Source organism: Kryptolebias marmoratus, linkage group LG21, assembly GCF_001649575.2.
Source record: "Kryptolebias marmoratus isolate JLee-2015 linkage group LG21, ASM164957v2, whole genome shotgun sequence".
Lineage (NCBI taxonomy): Eukaryota > Metazoa > Chordata > Actinopteri > Cyprinodontiformes > Rivulidae > Kryptolebias > Kryptolebias marmoratus.
This window is the reverse complement of record NC_051450.1, coordinates 19,639,508-19,656,858: the sequence shown is the minus strand read 5'-3', so window position 1 is coordinate 19,656,858 and position 17,351 is coordinate 19,639,508. Positions and strand designations below refer to the sequence as shown.

Sequence of the window (17,351 nt, the reverse complement as noted above, 5' to 3'; positions counted from 1 at the left end):
TTGGTTCGTTATGTAAACTTTCTAATTGTTTGCTAATTAAATTATGCAACTTATAAATGCCTTTATTCCTTTCAGATCAAAGAAGGAAAATAATTATAAATGGTCCTTTTTCATAAAAATTTACATCTATTTACTGTAAAATGATGATTAATGTTGCTGTTTTTACAAAAATGAATCATCTCCACTGGTAACCTAGTTTGTTGCCACCTAATACAGGAAGGTCAGAGGTCAGAATCACCCAGACACAGGAGAGCTTGGAGAATAGTCGTTTGCTTACTGGCACTCAGGTATGGAAGGTGTTTGCAGTGAAAGCTTGAACTCAGGTCATCCGGTTTAATGATGGTCACTTGGAGTGGAGATTGAAGAGCCCTCATAAGGACTCTAATGCAGTCAAAAGAATATTTAGGGTCACTGCACATCTCATAAAAAAGCCCTCCTTTTCTCCTTTTCTCCTTTTCTGTTTCTCTCGTTCTCTCCATTTTTTTTTTTTTTTTTTTTGGGCTTCCCTTCAAGCGTTGCCAATTTGTTTGGGCCGCATCCTCTAATCCGCGCGCATTTACGCATTGGTCATTGCGCCTCCGGTTGATTTGGTTTCTTTGCTGGATGATGGCGTCCAGGCAGGAAACTGACTCTGCAAGCTCATATCTGACAGTACTGTTCGGTGGGAAATATTAGGTCCCTGCAGCACAAATAGTGACGAAACAAATAATCAAGTCTGTATTAAAAAACAACAGTTTTATTAACTGAATAATTTAATTATCCCCTTTTATTTGCATCCACTTAGCGTACTAAATACGAATTTCATCATGTCTCTTTATTGAGATTTAATTAAAAAAATGTTACAGCCTTATTTTAAATTCTTCTAAATTTAAATTATTGGAAATTGCATTTTAAAAACAATCTATTGATTTATTTTACATAAACGCGCTTTGTTTTTTGAAACAACGTGAACGTTTTCTTATTTCAAGTGCATTTTAATACTTCCTGATCACCAAATTCAGCACAAATCGCTCCTGGCGTTTTTTACCCCAAGTGTGGAGATGTCAATCTGTTGCCATGGATCTGACTTCTCGGTTCTGACCTGCTTATTTGCCGTGTTGGGATGGCCGACGAGGGAAGGCAAAAGGAAGGGAAGGGGGCGCATGGATGGGTGGATGATGGGCTGGGAAGGTGGAGGAGTGACGGTCCCCAAGAGGGGGCGAGCGGGAGGCTCCTGGGGGTCTAAAAGGACCTCTCGGACCACTAAATTGACACGTTCAAGCTGCTGAGTTGACATGAAGAAAGCACTTTAATAAGCCATGTGAAGCCATACAGTCCAGAGGTCTGACTTTCATTACAGGCCTTCAGCTGTTAGGCCTTTCGTGATATTATCATTAATATTATTGTTATTATTATTACTATTATTATAGGTAGCAGATTAAAATTATTTCTATAGATTTTAATCAGTATTTTGTTGTTAATTATGTTTTAATTAATGATTCGAAGTCGGTTCAATTATTTCGGACCCATTAGACATTATTTACATTTTTTTGTTTGTTGGTTTGTTTTTGTTTTGCTTTTAAACAGGTCTTTTTGAGGTTTTACGTTTTTCTTTTTAATTCCAAACTTTTTTTTTTTAGACCTGATTAGTAATCAGTAGGATTAGGAATCACGACTCGGCTGGTTTTTTTTTTTTTGGGGGGGGGGGGCGTCTGTTTGACCCCCTCCCCTCACGGACCATATATGGAGGACTTTGACTGGACGCGTGTCTATTAGTTCAACAATGAAAAAGATCGGAGGAGCAAAGGGGGCAAGTGGGAGGAGGGCAGCAGGGCGAGGTGGGACTGAATGGAAACAGCAGTGGAGTTGGGAGCGTGGGCTGTATGAGAAGAGTGTGTGTGTGTGTGTTTGTGTGTGTGTGTGTGTGTGTGTGTGTGTGTGTGTGTGTGTGTGTGTGTGTGTGTGTTCACTTCCTCTCGTGAGCGACCCGAAAAGAGGGCGACGAAGTCTGCCATGTAACACCCCCTCCACCCCCCTTCTCTCCAGCTTCTCCTCCCTGGATGCATCAACAGCTTGCTCCTCTTCAGACGCAGCATCACCGCACAACTTGGCGGGGACGCAGGCGGGACAACGATATATATATATATATATATATATATTATTTTTGTATAGCCGTGGGTTTCTACTTATCAAATAAGCACGGTGGCACCAGTAGACCCCTGCACCTTCACCCTCCTTCACCCCCATTCCACCTTCCTCTGTCTCCTAATCTCAAGATCCCCCCTCCGCCTCCTCCTCCTCCTCCTCCTCTTCTCTTGCTCGAGAGCCCCAGCAGCTGTGGTCCCATGTAAATTTTACATGATTGGCACCTCCTTCTTTTACCCCATCCGGCTGTCCTGATCTACCCCCCACCCCACCCCCGTTTCCTATCCCCCAACACCCGCCAACCCCCCATATCATGTTGCATATTAATGCGCAGTTTATGCAACAGCTCCTCGGACGGTGCGTGCCGGCTGTTGTGCCTTTTGGTGGTAATTTGCATATGTGATTACAGTGGCCTGAAGTTGCGTGATTGTTGTTGGGACCATGTGATGTTGAAATGTGATATTTGGTGGCGGAAGATGGGCATGGGTGGAGGGGGAGCTGAAACGGTTCCCCTTGACCCTTGAAACCCAACGTAATCCCGCGCGGCTCCGTTTGATTGGGGCATTTTTCTAATTGTTGTCATCAGGACTTGCACTATCGCGGTGCATCTGGAAGCACTTTGGCATCCAAGGTTTAAAAAAAAAAAGTGGGGTTCAAGAACCCTTAAAGGCCATGCATGGGGTCCCCACCACACCCCACCCCACCGTGATCAAAATGAAGAATTCTTTAATTTCTCTGTGATTCCATTAACCCAGAATTATTCCAATTAGCAGACATATGTCTGAACAAAGCTTTCACTTGTCTCACCAGCAGCGCTACAGTCACAGCGGGTTTACAAAGCAGTTCTGAATCAATAGGAACAAAAAACCCATATTGGGCATCCCGGGGACAAAATCCAATTAAATCAGACCCTTTAGTTTAAGATGTGTTCATTTCAGGGGTCCTTGACATGAAAATGTTGGAGATGTCCTGATCTAGGACTGATGAAGGGCTGCTTTGACAGTATTTGTTTTTAGCCAGGCGCTACAAGCTTTCTTTCTTTCTTTTTTTTTTCTTTTCTGTGCTTTTTTTCTCTTCCCGTCTCTTTCTCTCTCTCTCTCTCTCTTTAAAAGTGAGCGGAAGGGTGGGCTGATACCGGTCTCATGTTGCGTATGGATTTTCGTTTATATAATCGATTGAAATGACCCAATACATTGATTTTGGGTTCAGTGTTTTACAAACAAGCGTTTATGGGTCTCGATTTTATGTTAGGAATGATTCCAGTGTGACACCGACGAGCAAAGAAGTTGTTGATTTCTAAATAAATGACCTAAATACAAACAAATAAATATCTATTGTTTCGTTTAGAAAAGAATATAAAATCTGACTCGGGGAAAGAGGGGGGAACAAAGAAGATGAGAAGGGGAAACAGAGGAAAAAAAAGACAATATTGTGCTGCCTCTCTCCTTAATCAAATAAAGTGGTGTAAAAACACACACACACGTACACACGCGCGCACACAAAAGCATTTCCTTCCCTCTGAATTTCTCCTTGAATTATATGCCATCACTAGTGTGTGTGATTGCGGAATATTAAATTAAAGTGGGATAAGTCCGCACCGAGGCGGGCTGCGTCCAATCCGCAACTCATTTCCCCTGTTGTAGCACCGCATCACTGCGCTCCTCTCTTTTCAATGACAATGTGCCAAATCTGGGCATTTTGAAAACACTTTCCATATGCTATTATCGGATCGCTACTGAGCAAGAGAAAGACAGAAAAGAAGGAAAACGGAATGCTTTATACCAAAGGTACCAAAGAGTCTACATTTTTACATTTCTTCCCTTTTCACTGGCTTATTTATGCCTTTTTTGGGGAGGGATATTTAAGAGGTAAGAGGAGGTCAATTTGAAGTTTTTCTAACGATTTCATATTTATGGACCGCTGCTGGATGGCTTTAGTGTTGGAGGTGAAAATGTCGAGAGAGTTTATGTTGGACGTTCCTGAACAAAAGCTGCGCTCGTTTGATAGTTTTTTTCTCTGCGTTTTTGCCTCTTTTTAGGCTAAAGAGTATTTTTGCTCACTTCACTTTGGAGTGTCTTGTCAATATAAAGGAAGTAATTTTTAACTTTTGATCAAATGTTTCTGTTTTTTATTTATCTTAATTTGAAGAATTACCTGGTTTTGCAACAGTGCGCCTGAAAAACTCAGATCATTTTTTTGTATTTAGAATATTTTGGGGCGCAGTACTTTAGAAAAAGCAGATATTTTGAGTGTTTTTGGTCATTTTTGATTTGATTTTCTAAGGTCTGTGGCAGAGGATCACATTGGTGTCATGCATCGAAAGAGTTGCACTTAACTTCTTTTTGTCTGTTTTATGGGCCTTTTTTTAAAGCTTACTTCGGTGTGTGTGTTTGGTGGTCGAGCGCTGGCTGATGGGTCACTGTGGCAGGTTGCGGGTCAGAGCTGTGGACTTTAGCGTGCTTTTGTGTGCGTCTTGATGAGGCAGAGGGGTCAGCTTTGCAACCCCATGAGGGCGCCGACGCATAGGACAAACAAGATAGAGGTCTGATTGCACTTTGAGGGAGATTTTTCTTTTTTTTTTAAAGAACGAAACAAGCTGCCCTGACGTTTGCTTGAGACAGAAAACACATGGTATCAAAAATGACAACATAATTGTTTAAACAATTAAAAAATCAGCCTGACTTCAGAGACGGATCAACAGCAGTTCCATCCTTAGGCATCTCCCAGTGCGTCAAGCCAATATGGTAATATCTCCGGACGATTCAAAGTTATTGATCTGCTGAAGTGACTAGAGATCACTGTCAGCGTTCAGGGCTACCTTTTATTTATCAATCTGTGCCTCATAAAACATAGCAAATCGAGCACGTTTCCTTTTTCTGTTTGATCATTTTACAAAGAGTTTAATTTCAGTCATATTGATCAAAGTTTATGCCACTAAGAAGTTTCTTAGTAGTCTAATTTATTTTATCTTATACCCGTGCACACATAAGCACTCACGCACGCGCGCACACACAGAGATGGCGGACTGATAAAAATCTATAATTAATTGAGGATGGCGCTGAGATGGAAATGGGGCGAAATATTCGCGGTCTATTGTCAAGCTGCGTCCGGAGAAAGAGCATCGTCTGCGGGGAGAAAGGGTGGGTGGAGACCGGAGGAGGGGGGGGATTTACAAAACGCAGGAGGTTAAGATAAGCGGTAGCCCTTATATCAGTTGTCTAAATCCGCTTTGCACTTTCTCATTTTCTCTGGGAAATAAGTCGAATAACAAACGCAACTCCGCTGAAAAAATGTCGCCAGTGCGCGTCAAATTAATTACTAGAAAAGGGAAAAGAAGTCCATCCTCCTACAGAAACAGTGACGCACAATAAAAAACAGAAAAAAACATGCTGGTTTATATAAACTCCATCGATTATAAATGATAAATAGGTCCATTCCATACAGCTCTGGTGAAACTCAACCCACAGCGCCCGGTGCGGACTTTTATTTTTGCGCATCAGCAGAAGCAGCGGCACGACTCGACTCTCCAAGCCGTCTGTGAGCGACGCCTCCCAGGTCTGACGGGCTAGAAAACCCCCCTGGAGGACAGGGAGGCAGCTGCAGCAGCAGGAGCGGCAGCAGCCAGAGCCTTGGATCCGGGTGGAAAGTGACGCTTCTGTTCATCACCTCGACCCACCCACCCTCTTTGTCAGAGACCTCTCTAAACCCAGAATAAACAGCCTCGGGTCGGGTCGGGCTCGGATCTCTTGGCTTCTTAAGGATCCAGTTGGTGTGAGTGCAGTCCAGTCAATGTGGGCTGCAAAGTAGACCTAGTACTTCACTTGCCAGCAGCAGCCTTATCATCACATCCCAAGCCCCGGCTCATGCAGTTCAGCTCACCCCCAGCTTCGATTTTTTTTTTTCTTTTTTTTTTTTTCTCCCATGAAGGCGAACAAGATCTCTTGATTTTCTCCCCGGTTCAGGCTCTGTAAAGTCTTCCTCTTGCCCAAAAGCTTCTATTAGGAAACCGATTGGGGAAACAGAGTAAACGGTTTGCATTGAAGGGGAAAAAATACGGCCAAATAACCGGGTCACTTCGGAAGAACAGTAAATGTGGACGCCACTGAACTGAGCTTTTGAACAGAGAGGGGGGATTTCGGGTGACCCTGTTTCAGATTTTTCAATTTGACTCTAATTTGACTCTGTGAACCCACACGGGGCCCTCAGCGGTCCCGAAAGGGGGACTCGTTTTTTTATCATGTGGGGCTTGATTTCTAAACTTGGATGTTTAGGCACCAAAAGATCGGAAGCAAAATTCTCCCTTTTAGAAAGCGATTGATGCCTGCATGACCACGCGTGCACGTGAGGCATAAATATCTGAGGTGTATGACTTATAAAAATGTATTCTACACAACACACAGGTCATGTTGAAAGCGCGGCACAGGCCTGTGTTGTGATTTTGATCCACCCTTCAGTTAATTAAGACGAGAGGCGTCGATTTTCTTAAAAATCTTCTCATTTAACTAAACCAAACAATGCCTCTGATATGCATTGGCGAAATATTCAAAGACTGTTCAATATTTGTTTTAATAAAATCAATTCACCTGTAGTGTCAAAATCAATAAAAAAACAAGCTGTTGTGACGCACAGGAAGCACTTTTTTGCGATAGTAAAATAAACAAATGAAGGAAATCTGCGTCGCAGAATTTTACCTTCAGAAATAGGCGATTCATTTTTAAAAGTTGAAATATTTTGTGGGGGGGAAATGAGACTTGTTAGTGCTTGTGAGCGATTTTAAGTGCAGCCTGTTTGAGGAGGAAGTCTATTGTTCTGCATGTGATTCGGCCCCTCGGAGAGAAGCCGTACAAACGGATTTTCTGAGCGCACAGACCTCTGCGGCCGCCAGGGCTCCGTGTGCGCGTCATTTGCAATGTGGAGACTGTTGATCAACTCACTAATTACACTTCTCTCCTCTCTCCCTCCCTCCCTCTCCGTCTCCTGTTTTTTTTTTTTTGCTCCCTCCCTCTCCCTCTCTCTCTCCCCTCTCTCTCTCCCTCGTTCGCCCTCTCTCTCCCTCTGTCTCTCTACCCATTCCCAGAGTGCACATCGGGAAATAGACACACAAAGACATGCGCACTCAACTTAATCAGCCATTTTTTTAAACAGGGCTAAAACGATAATAATTAGCAGAATAAAGACATATCGGATTTTCATTTCCTTTCCTCCGTTTCCCGACCCCCGTCCACAAGAGAAACTGCGAGGCAGCCCGTCGACACGTCGTTTCGCCGCCACCGGAACCAAAATAAGGGATAGCTCTCTCTAAAGCGCTTGACATTTGTGATTTTACCCCGTTTTCCCATTATAAAGTTGGAGGATTATTGTAATTTTCCCTGTTTTCCCACCTTTTTGTTGTGTAATAACGCACGCCGCTGGATGTGACTGTTTTATAAAGCCAAGAGCAAAGAGTGAAGCGGAGGTGACGGTTTTGGAGGGGGAAGAAAGTAAGTTTTTTTTTCCACCTCTCCCTTTAACTTTTATTGAGTAGTTTGGGGTGTGTGTGTGTTAAATTTAGGGGTCGAGTATCGATTATCTATCTCACTGGAAGATCTTTGACATCGGGGTTGCCCGGATAACAGGTGCTGGGTGTTTTTTAGTCCAGAACACAGGGGGATACCGTGATGTTAGTCCAACTCCGGCGCTTTGGCTGCAGAAACACGAGCGGCTGTCGGGATTGGAGGCGTCCTTACGCATGAGTCCGTGCTGCTGGAGGACGAGACCACGTCCTGACTTGGCTTTTGCGAAAGTTTACGCGAATTCCGTCCACCTCGTGTGGCGTACAGACCCAGTGATGGAGCTTTCGCGGCTACAGGGCGAGCGACTCCCCCACCGTCGGTGTGGCTCCGCGGTGCGGATGTGGTGTTTTCCCGGAGTCCGATCCCCCTCGGACATGCCCGCTTCGAGCTCTCTTTCTAGTCGATCCGTCCGGCTTGTTGTTGTTTGCCCCCGCCGACTTCCCACACGAGTCTTTAACCCTCTTTTAAAGTCATAGTTTGGATGCACCGCAGCGCTCCGACGCCAGTTTCCCTCAGCAGTCCGCTTCCACGCACCTTCCTGACGATTCACGGCGCGGTCCCCCTCTCATCTGAAGTGGATATCTTTGAAAATAACCGGATTGAGACCTTTTGCTTTTTTGTTTCTATCAAAGAAGCGACACACTTTTCTACTCGCAGTCCATACACTTTCTCCCCTGCTGGCTTAAAAAAAAGTCGTCTCATCCAACCGAGGCGTGCGCGGCTGCGTCGTCCAGACTGGGAGCCCGATCCCCGGGCTGCTGATGGCACCGAGTCCCCTCAGAGCCAAACGATTACTGGTGCCCATGTTCTTACAAGGCATCGGCATCTGCAAATCCACTCTGCATCCCCAATTTAAACTCGATTTACGTTTTCATTCCCCATTCATACAGTCCCCTTTTGAACACTCGGTCCCTATCCGCGTCAACGAGATTCTATTTTTTTTATTCTTTTTTTTATTCTTATTTTTAACTTGAATAGTTTTGGTAGTAGCTCCAGCTCAGAGATGCTGCTTGCAACATCTTCTTTAAGTTAAATCTTCGTGGTTTTGTAATAATTTACAGTAGAAGATGAGGAGAATCTCGTGTTTTGTTTTTTTGTTTGTTTATTTTATTTTGTTTTTGTTTTGTTTTTTTGTTTTTTTGGCAGACAGGCTTACGTAGCTCAGATGGGGTCGACAGTGACAAGGGGGGCATCGATCGCACGGGGGGAGGGATAAAAAAGAAGAAAAAAAAGCCCATCAGGGCCAAGGGGCCAGTCAGTCTCCCGCCCGGTGCGGAACGCTGGAGTGAGTGTGTGAACAGACTGAACCGTATTCGCTCCGAGTTAACGTTGCGCCAATGTGGGGTTAGCGACTTTTTTTTTTTACACGACTGATTCGATTTATGCCCCTTTTTGTTTTGCTTTTTTCCTGCCTTTCTTGTCTTCCAAGAAATAAAGGCTTTAAATTGTATTTTTTTAAATAATGCCTCATAGTCGTATAGAATACAAGATGCATTTAAATATGAAGCATAATTTTAACCAGAATTTGTGTTTCACAGTAAAGCCAATTAGGACTCAGTAACGTTATTATTATATCATCATTATTATAATATTAATAATTATTGATATTATTATATACAGATATTTGCGTTTTATTGCTTTTATTTGCAGGTAATTTATAGAATATGTTTATTTTTTCATTATAGAAGTTCTATCTTATATTCGATTAATTTTTTAGATCTATAAACCAAACACTATTATTTATGATTATATTTATTACTACTACATTTAAACAAAGGACAGATCTTTTGTCTGGTTAGGCAATTTAATTACAACTCAAAATTCTATATTTCGACACAAAAACATGCAGCCCAGGCGAAATACAAGAATTAAATCTGAAATTGTGAAACAAGATGATCATGTCTAATTGCAACGAATTACATCAGTTAATGATGGTATGGTCTCACTTCATATCACCACATAACAGCAAAATATCTTTTTTTTTCTTTTGTCTTGCAAATGAGATAATTTCTTTAGGTTTATAATTGCACAGTCCCCAGCCTCCTTGTTTTTGTTTTTCTGTTCTTGGTACTAACACTCTCAGTTGTGTATTTCTCTTCTTGTTAGTTAAGCTTTTTGCAAGTTTCGTTTTAACCATAGCGGCATTTGGAAGGATTAAAAAATCCCAAAACAACATGCAGTGTAAAAAGATGAGCAGACACCCCTCGAAGGACAAAAGCTGTTGGCTTGAAAATGCTTCTTGATTATTAAAAGCTAATGCATTTTCAGCATTGCAGCCTTCATTAAGGGTGTGGATGGAGGGGGGCAAGAGGGATGAGAGGGTACAGGGAGGAAGAGGAGAGAGAGAGAGAGAGAGAGAGAGAGACGGGGGCTGAGTCTGTCCTATAACTCCTGGGTCTAAGACACATGCAGCTAGAAGATTGGCTCGGGCCTCTCCTAGGGGTCGACAATGTGTCATTTCCACCCGGCTAGATTGCCCTCTGCCTATCTGATATTAATGTGCAAATCAATATTTCAGGGATTAAATTTCCCTTCTTCATTTTTTATGGTTTCTACCTCAATAAGTCTCCCGTCTAATAGAGGAGGCTGGATGATTTAGAAGCCTTTGCTGCAGAAAGAGACAGAAAGAAATAGAGAGGAGCTTTGCAACAAGGCTATCGCTGCATTTTAATGTTCTTCTACGTGGATCCCCCATAGGCCCTTAGTAAAGAGGGCTATATCGCTGCTTTACAGTGTAAAGACAGCCAATTTGGCTAAAAAGGCAGAAAGGGAAAATAGGAGTCTGGTTGAATACTTAAGACGCTGTGGTAATCCGAGAAGCAGGTATTAGTGAAGGGGAGCTTCCCCCCCTTAAAAAGACACACGCAGAGCTACATCCAAACCTGCATTACCAGCCGTCATGCTTGAGTGAGCAGTATAGCCCGCTACACACTGGACTGCTATAACAATATATATTTTTTTCATTTTTTTCTTCTTTTTTTTCTACCTTTTTTGAAAAGAGGCTCATCGACACCCACTGGAGAGATTTACTCTCAGGCGTAATAACATCTGGCGTACGCGTGTGATAGAAATGAATAACTCTGACACAATGACCTGCGTATGATTATTGGCAAAGGGAGGAGCATATTACCATAGGCATAATGCTGCATCTCATTGAGAGTCAACTAAATGAGCTTGGACCCTCTGACTCCCAATAGACATTCATTAAGGGACAGTGCACACAGAGGCGTCTCCCTGCCAATAGGTGTAAGTCTGTGTGTTTATTTAATCCTCCTTCCTGTACCATCTGGTGCGTGTATAGTGCGTGTGTCTGTCCATGCATGTCCAGCAGCAGCACAGTGTGAATTTCCCTTCATTCAGCCCCAATCTCTCTCCCCCCACCATTCACCCTTTGCAGCAGGGCAGAGTAGACTGTTTTAACTTGGCCTTGATAGGTAGAGTGTCAGCGACTGAAAGCAAGAAAAGAGAGGGAAAAAGAGACAGAGGAAGAGGCACAAAAGAACTCTAATTGTAGCTCGACCGCTTGGCTTCCTCCTTGATTCACGGCCATTACAATGTGAAAAGCACAACCGCCTGTCTTCCATTATCAAAACGGCAGGCCTACACACTCTCGCATCCATACACACACACTCCCTGGAGGAAATCATGTAGATTCTTTTTCTCTTTTATCTATGGTTAAAAAAAACTATTGTCATTCAGGGCACCTGCTTACTGTAGACTACATGTTAAACACATCAGTATTTTCTTTCCTTGAACAATAAGTGGTCAAAATTACAAGGTAAAACTGATTTTTCAGTATAAATCTTAGCAACAGTTTATTTTTCTTGTTTTCAAACGGGAAGTTGTCCTTTTTTATATTGTCTCTTTTTTCTTTTCTTCACAATATATTACACAGCTTTCAAAAACTTGCAGTTTTTGATGCATTGAGATATTTAGCAGCTGGGCATGTGTTATGTGTGAGTAAAGATTGACCGTCTGCAGTAGTGGTGTCAGGGTCTCCTGGTTGGGGGAGACCTATACTGGGGAGAAGCTAAGAAGTTCACTGCAGCTCAGCATTATGTCTCAGAGAGGGGAGCTTCCTGTGTCAGCCCTGGGGCATCACTACTAACACACACTTTCTCTCCATCTCACCCACAACACACGCACACACACATTGAGCAAGACGCAGAGGAGGGTTAAAGACTTGGAACGAGATCAAGCCTGTACGTAGCTCCCGGGGAGGGTGCTTGTGAATATGCGAGTTTTAGTGTAATTAGCACTTAATTATATTAACATATGCAAATTGTCAGGCGGAGAGCTTGTACTGCCGGTGGGTATCGGCTGAGATACAAGTGACTCTATTGTACCACCACGGCAAAAAAGAGAATAATGGGTGTGTGTGAGGCAACGGGCCAGCAGCCAGGAGCATGCCAACCCCCCTTGTGCTAGCACCTAACCAACTCGATCATTTAAGTCTATGGCTGGCCACTTTGCCAAATTTCATTAGTCACCATGACGACATTTGTAATTGTACTGACTAATGTCCTTGTCCCTGACTTGTTATCGGTTGGGTGTGCAGTGCATCCTTTTACTGCTCAAAAACACAAGAAGGTTTTAGAAAAAGAGGCCCGACTGTCCAGATTCAGCCAGCTCACAATGACCCCTGTTTTCAGCATTTCGCTTCTGTGAGCATTTGCATATTCAAAAATACTCTGACCTTTCAGTGTGTTTGCATGTGTGCAGACAAGTGTATGTGCATTTGGAGTCAATGTGTTGGGGGTGTGGGACAACAGTTCATTTGTGTATTGCTCTCTGTGCAGTTTCATGTGTAGCATACATGCTGTCTATGAAGCAAGACGGAAACAGTGACAACTGTGCGACAATGATGCCAAATTTGTTTTATCATTAATTGTACAAGGCAGTAATTCCAGAAAAGAAGGCTTGAAGGAGAAATCGGTTTCTTCTATCTTTATATCTAATTACAACACTCGTAAAGCTACCACCAACCAAGCTGTCTGACTTCCTTTTTTGGGGGCTGGGGTGGACAAACATTCAATGTTCTGTGTTTTCCAATAGCCAAAGGTGGATAGAGATTGGCCTTAGTTGGTGCTACTAGTACTTGCATGCTAATCCTGTTTTTTGACAGGAACGTAAACTGATATAATTGCTTTTCAGAGGCAGGAACGGCAGTTTATACAAGTGTGAAAGCACGGGAAAGGGGATTAGCATTATTTTGCATAATGCTGGGCAGGCGCTGAATGGGGCATTGAACGCTTGACTGGGTGACAGAGATGAAAGAGAGATGAAATGCTCTACCCCTGTTCGCTCCCTGCCTCCCTCTCTTCCCTCTCTCTCCTCCTGCCTGTGTCTCTGAGGCTGCCACCGGTACACGACTGTCTGTGCTGGAAGGAACCCCAGAAACACCAGGCCAGTGTTTTTGGGTGTTTGTTCAGATGCAAGCAGATGGAAGCTGTCATGTGAAGCAATATGTATGATAATAGAGTAACAGTGGAGACTGGTAAAGTCTCTAAGCCTCTCTATATATACTAAACTGGATGCCTAAAGCACTGGAGTGTACAATTTTGTAGTGGATGCTTGTGGCTCAGGTAGCATTTACATGGAAGGAAGGGAGCGGCTTTCGTGGATCAAACCAAACTACACAGCTCTTACAATTTCCTTTTATTGAGATGTTTGCTGAGGATTTGATCGGATATCATCTGACCAGAGGCAACTGTGAAATTTCAAGGCAGGTGTGTTTCGTGCGATCGCCTGCATGTGTGTGAGCTCTTGTGGTGGAAGTAGGAGGGAGCGCAGGAGTGGTGACGCGGGTTAAAATTGCCACCGTGACTTCCATATGACCCGTCTCGACTTTGTAAGTAATTTATGATCAACCGTCATCTTCTGGCGTATGGAAATGATCCAGGGTTAAGGGAGGGGCATGAGGTTAGATGGTGGAGAACATGAACAGGACAAAGGCCGGTGTGGCCTGTTTTTGTTGTCTCTCATTGGACGGGATCCTCTTTCTTTGACCTTTTGCACGCCTTCCCTCGTCTTTCATATGCTAATTCTGGACCCGAAGAGGAAACATGCTGAAGCTGAGTGGATGAGGACAAAGACCCCCTCTCTTATTCTCTACCTCCTTTCCACGCTATATCTCCTCTTTTTCTTGCCTCTTCCCCTCTCAAGCAACTTGACAGATTTTGGCATGAAAGGAAGTGAGTGCTTAGCGGATGAGAAAGGTGGGGATGCCATTCTTACTGTGACCCGCACCACCTGTGAGGATCAAGTGTGCTGCAGTGATCCCCGGTTATGTGTTCGTTGAGTTGTATTTGGAGTGGCTCTTGTAGTGTGTATTGACATTTGGGAATATTATGAGCCACACCACTGGTAGTGCTGTAACACAGTTGAAGGAAGATCAGATGCTTTAACAGTGAAGCTCATTAATTTGTTGTACAGACTATATTTTTCCTGCCTATTTTAACTTTGCCAACTTCTTACAACCAGTAAAAGTACTGTCTCTCACGGGGTAAAAGGATACTAATATAGTTACTACAACCCTCCCCCAGCATAATACTCCAGTACTCCACTCTGGAGCGTGACGCGGTTTCAAGGCTCTTTTGGCTCTGTTATGGGAAGGGGGCATGTTATCTGTAGGAAATGTAATTTTTGTCCTCATTGAAATCGTTCATTATTGAGCGCGGTTATCTAAATGTTTTTGTTGCTGTTGGTCCAGCGCCAGTCAGGATTGCGTTACCCTCTTTCTCTCTCTCTCCCTCATGTCTCTGTGTTTTTCTCTTTCTCTCTCTCATCTCGGCAAGCCTTCATCAGTCTCTTAGGGGAAAATAAAAAGTGGGGGATTTTTCTCTACCCTCTGTGCTCTGTCCCGTTCTCAGGCTCTCCTGCCTATTTTGCATCAGCCATCATCTCGTACAGGATATTAGCCATGGAAAAACATGGGGATAGGCATTTAGAATAATATGTTTATTCTTTTCATTTCAAAGTGGAAGTGGGGGGATTTCATAGGGTGGGGAAAGAACAATTAGGGCCGTGTGTTTGAGCTCTCTTTCTGTTTGATCTCAGGTCCTGTGGGCCTCGGGGATGGCAGAGATTCTCGGGTTTAGGTCAAATAGAATGGGTTGATGAAAAAACGAAGCCTCTCTCTTGTATCACTTATGGTTTCTGTGTATGGCTCTTTGGTGTTTCTTTCCCATATTCTCTGTTGCTTTTGTTTCATCTGTCATCTGTGTATGCATTTTTTTATGTTTTGGTTACAGGACTGGTGGTCAAGTATGAAGAGTTACTTTTAAAAAAAACCCAGTAATTTGAATGCAGAGAGAAACTACTTCCTTAATGATATGAGCTTTTGCTCTATTGCTGTAAATTTCTAATAATGCTTATTTTTCTTTGCACATACATGTAGACTTGGTAGTTACCTTGCAAGCTTTGACATTGTTTGTCCTTTATACTTCTTAATACATTCAATGTGAAGGACACTTGCTCAGCTCTTCAGGTCCATGTGAGTGCCTCAAAGTCCTTATCTTACATATCCAACAAAGTGTTCAGTAGCCTTTTATTTTAGAAAGGTTTGTCTCTCCTGTACTTACCGACAAAACAATGCGTGGTACAAAAGGTTATATGCCACGCTCTATCGATTGCTCTCAGAAGTATTTTCAGAGCTATGAAAGCTGGCAAGATAAAAACAAAACCGTGAAAAATATGCACAGCTACCTCACTCAAATAGAAGTTAAGCAACAATCTCTGAGCTCAACAAAAAAAAAAAAAAAAGTTGATGAATGACTAAGTCTCTCCAGGTTTGAGAAAAAAACACCCCACAATAGCACAAGACGTCTCATGACAAATGATACATTCTCTTCCCTGTTGGCCAAAGACAAAGGCTTGGATTGAAAAAGCAAAGAGCCCGGTCACAAGATGTGCACATTAATAGACCTTTAGGAAAGATTGAAAATAAGACAGGAGTGAGACTGTGTCAGTAAAAATAATAATTAGAACAAATGCATCAAATAAGCTGCATTTTTCTTCTTGTTTTTTGTTTGTAATTTGTATGTTTGTTGGTGTCTGCATGTGTCCATGTATTCATCTGTGCTCCGGGTTTGGGACATGATTGGCATGTGGTATTCCTGAGAGCAATAACATGCTGATATCAAGGCCATTGGCAAGGTTTGTCAGGGAATAAGTGGCTAATTAATTATGCATGACTTGTGGTCTTAAACAAACAGTGTAATGAGAGACGAAGTAAAGAGACCCAGGAATTAGGTTTTGGTTGCACGGAAACCGATTTTTGTATTATTGTAAAAAAACAAATTACACTAATATAAAGAAAACGTTAATGCAGTTTCAGAAAGGTATTGAAGAAGTAAGTCAGTTTGTTTGTGTGTAAAGTCCCTGAAAAGCAGCCCTGGTATTTGGTATGTTTTTGGAAAAGATTCCTTTTTTTGTTTTCAGGAGCTAAAAAGCTCACTTACAAAGTCACATTGAACATAAATAGATGCGTCCCCTTTGGAGCTGTTAAAATATAAAAAGCAATAAAAAAATGAGTGCAGGTATTTCCTTCTTTAGTCTGAGTCTCAATCTGATCTAATACAAGGAGTCAAGCATGTGGCTCTGCTGCTCCTTCTTAAACTTGACTCTTTTTTTTTTTTGCCTGGCGTCAGTAGTGGAATAATCCTAATTATTTGCTTTTTGAAAGAAATAAAGTAAGAGAGAAGGGGAAAAAAAAGTCAAGTCTCCTTTTTCTGTGACAGAAAGAAGAAGAGCAGAGCATGTCCTGGAATGTTCTTGTATATGAAATTGAAGGTATTAACGGGCTAGTTTTGTCAGTGGTTTCACTAATGTATCAGTTCTCTGCACTTAGACTAAATAGAGAGGGGAGTTTTGCTTTGTTTCATCCCTGAAAAGATGAGCCGATAGGGGAAAGCTTCGGAGGAACAGTTAAAAAAGCAAAGTATTTTGAAGAATGACCTTCTTTCTTAACGCAATACCTAAACAAGTGTCAGAAGTTGACGATGGATTGTCTTCCTCTTTTAGCTTGTTGGAAATAGTTACTTTTCTTTATGGAATATTGGTAAATTCAAAACAGAGAATTCTGTTTTTTCTCCGTGTAACCTTCATTTAATATTATTATTATTTCCCTTGTATAATGTGTATATTTTTAAGAAGAGTCTCACATCTGTTTGAGAGGTGTGTTGCTCCGCAGTAAGCACAATCTGTATGCATTTGTTGAAAAATAGATATTGCACTCTGGTCCTCTGCTGCCTTGTCATTGGCCTCCACAGCCTTGTGGTTGTCACTTAAAGAGCAAAGCAGTGCAGATTATTATATGCATATATATATAAAGAAAAATACATTGCTTTTCATATTGCATATTTGATTTTTAAAAGTTATTTCGTATCTTATTGTGGTTATTTCCTACAGCAATCAGGATAATCGGTCCACTTTATCTGAGTTCCCTCTCAGCAGGCTGGCCCAGATCTGCCTGACATGGTGTTTATTTGATAAAGGAATATTGTGGCGCTAATCTAAAACTATGCTAATTACATGTGACAGTTGTTTGTTTGTAGTGAAATCTAATTAAAATGTACACTTTTCAACTCTGCTGCTCGTTTTTTGTTCCCTCTCCTCCCTCAATTCTCTTTCTATCCTCCTACAGTAACCAGAAAAAGAGCCCATGAGGGCATA

The 17,351-nt window shown here is 42.4% G+C and overlaps 1 protein-coding gene across 3 annotated transcripts in view; it reads left to right on the top strand.

The window, feature by feature from the left end:
- The first annotated feature begins 3,758 nt into the window (after window positions 1-3,758).
- The window catches only part of zfhx4 (zinc finger homeobox 4), an 81,585-nt gene continuing 67,992 nt past the window's right edge, over window positions 3,759-17,351 (top strand). Inside the window, exon 1 of one of the 3 annotated variants that reach the window (XM_017428407.3) lies at window positions 3,759-3,911. The gene's annotated coding sequence lies outside the window, so the exon portion shown is untranslated. Of the gene's footprint in view, window positions 3,993-7,189; window positions 7,605-17,351 lie in introns of those variants that run through there. The other 2 variants (XM_017428409.3, XM_037973076.1) reach the window with 2 other exon arrangements.